The sequence below is a fragment of the Lucilia cuprina genome, chromosome 4 (genome assembly GCF_022045245.1).
Source record: "Lucilia cuprina isolate Lc7/37 chromosome 4, ASM2204524v1, whole genome shotgun sequence".
Taxonomy (NCBI): Eukaryota; Metazoa; Arthropoda; class Insecta; order Diptera; family Calliphoridae; genus Lucilia; species Lucilia cuprina.
The window spans coordinates 11,183,282-11,186,647 of record NC_060952.1 but is presented as its reverse complement, the minus strand read 5'-3'; positions in this window follow the sequence as shown (position 1 = coordinate 11,186,647).

Below are 3,366 nucleotides of genomic sequence, written 5' to 3'. Positions count from 1 at the left end.
ATAATAATTTGAATCAAATAAAAAAAAATAAAGCTGTAAGTTTAGTGGTTTCTTTTTTATAAACATATATGTATGTTAAGAATTTTTCGATCTCACTCCTTACTTATTTAATTTCTTATTTTTAGTCGATCGTAGTAAGCACTTATCTAATTCCCTACTTGTTAGTGTGCATGGTAAGTACTTGCTTCCAAGGTCATCACCGTGCTAAAAATAATGACCGAAAATGCTTAAAAATATAATTATTTAACTGTTTACTTCTAAATGTTAGTTTTTGCTGGGTATATGTAAGTAAGAAGATAATTGTAAAATAACAGAAAATAATTGAACACCCTGTTTCAATCGCTAAACTCGACATTTACAATGAACAACAGCAGCCAGCACTTGTTAATGTTGCCAGTTTTAGCCAGTGTATTGCTGCTGTTAATGCCACTTGGTCTTTGCTACGAAAATTTACGACTACTACAGTTGAACATCATATTTCCTTCCTTCCTTAATGACTTACTCTGCTGGCCCTCTCCTCTCCACTTCTACTCTTAGTCGTTTTTCTTTTTAATTTTAGTTTACAACAACATCTAAATACATTTCACTCTTATACGTATGTTGCATGTTTACTCTTTACATATGAAGGGATATTTGTATTTGTATTAGTGTGTGTTTGTGTTTATTGGTTGATTGGGTGTTTTCGTGCAATGATTCCCCAGTTACTCACAAATTAAATGAGAATTTTGTTCAACTGTTTTTGTTTTTGTATGTTCGTTTTTCTATATCCTTTTGCTAAAATACAACATTTTTTATATTTTCTATTTATTTTTGTTGTTCATTTTATTTTTTGTGAGGTTAACCTTCTTCTTGCACTACTTCGTCTTGTTGTCTGTAACAATTCTGTTGCATTTTTCAGTTGGTTGATCACAGAGGATTTTTGTGGCGTAATATTCATTTATGTATGTATATTTTTTTTTAATTTTCAAAAAGAAAAATTCATTTGGCATTTAATTTTCCTATGTGTTTTTTTTTTTTTTTGTAACACAATAATTTATAAGAATATTAAAATTTTCTGTAATGTTTATTGTGCATACTTGTGGCATTATTACTGTGTTGTCTAGTTAATATATAATTTCCATAAAAATTTTAAAATTAAATTTATGTTCATATTTCAATGGTATTTGTTTGTTTGAATATGTTTAATGCAAATGATTTCATTGTTAAAAACAATATAGCAGTAAATTAAATTAAAAGCTTTAAAGTAATTGAAAAAATTTTAAATAACATGTTTTCATTACAGAAAAACAATTTAAACAATTATTCACAATTTATTATTTATTATCATATGGAGTTTGTAAATCGATTTTATTGAAGTTGTTTTTTTAACTTGAGTTTTATAAATTGAGGTAATTATATTATTAAAATATCAAACTTTAACAGTTAAAAAATTGAAAACTGAACTAAAATATATAATTATCATTGTCGCCAAAAAGTATGCACCATAACCATTAAACTCCTTAAAGTATACACTAAATATTAAAGTTCATTTTTAATGGCTCATTAAAAGGGCGTTACCCAATTTCAAAAACAATAATTATGTAAAAAACAAGTATGAATAAATAGTCAAGCATGGTCGACCATATAATACAGTAAACCAGTTTGTTTGGTAAAAGTACGTGGATTATTTTTTAAATAATAAATCATTTATTTAGTTTTTAACCTTAATTTCGGAATATTTTTATTCCGAAATATAAGTTTTGTAGAATATCATAAATTCTGACCTTCAAGTACTTTTTCGTATGGGAGTCATTTAAGTACCTACCACTACAAAAATCGGCAGTGTCATTTCGACTTTTACAAAACTAAATTATGCCGATTTTGTTTTACATACTAGAAGATTTAACATATTTTTGGGCTTAATATCACTAAGTGATAATGAGCCGATTGGTGACCAATATTTTTGTGAGCAGCAAACACAAACGCATATTATTCTCCTTACCATAGTGGTGTAGGGTATAAAAAATCATTAAAAAAAAACTTTTCAATAGTCACTTCTTCATAAAATAATTAAGCTCAAGCCTAAAATTATGCAAACTATTTTCTTAATATAAGGCATACACATTATTTAGAGCATATAATGAAGGCATATATATATAAAGAGAGAAAATTTGCATATAATATATATATACAAAGTTTTGTTTAATTTACCATGAAATTGTAGATTTTTATAATTTTGTATTCTAATTAAAGTCTACACAAGCACACTTGCAACAGATTATTTTACACAGATTTTGATGTAATAATATTACTTAACCCAAAACTATTAAATCATATTGTACATACATTTTTTTCTCCTCGTTTTTATTAAGGCAAAATTAAAACTGACACATAATTGAAGAAAAAATCCCTTAAGTCCTGCGTTAAATATGCACACAATTTGTTAAAATAAATTTATTTATAAACTGGATTTTTGCAAAACGTTTAACAACAGCAATGACATGACAACAAACTGAAATAGTGTGTGTTTGTTGGCTAAAAATGGTCATTGTCATTTAGTGAGACAGACAAACAAACATATGTACGTTGTAACAGTAATTACATTCTAATATAGTGAGGTGACAGACAGATAGTTTGTAGGGTAATTCAAATGTTCAAATTGGATAAACATGCAACAATGAGATTTTCAAAATAAATTGTGTGCCAACTTAATACTATAACAAAAAAAAATAAGTTCAAAGGTGTGGAAATAAAATTTAGTTTATTTATACACTAAATATCTTGGTCTAGTTTAAGGCTCTTAAAGAAAATAAAATGATGTTGCCTACTTTTAGGTAAAATAAAATCCAATTTAAATAGACTTTGTAGATATTGTAAATTTAGTTTCATTTACATATCTAGCCTACTTTAATCTTCTATAGTAACAATATAAAGAAATCATGGTCTACTTTTAGGTTGTATACTTTTTACGTATTTTATACTTTTGCCTAAATCATACAAGCATTAACAATTTTACTACTGGTTATAATTTTTTTATATCGAAATAAATTTTGTACAAAAAACAAATTCAGTTTTTTTTTTGCATGTAGTTATTGAAGTGGTTGCATAAAGTGTGTTGATCGGATTTTACCTTTTGTTGTGGTTTTTGTTTAATACTTCTTATAAAACCACAAAATTCAAATTTCAACTCTCTTTAATGTGTTTATATAGATAGATAAATACATGGTTTTCAAAATTTTAGCCTTGTACGGATATACAAATGGGAGACAAAAACTTCAAAATTATTTGTATTAATGATACAGTGATTTTTTGAGGGATGGCTTTAAAGCAAACTAAGTTAAAATATTAATGGAAGACTTTTCTCAATCGGGTTATTGGACAGAAATT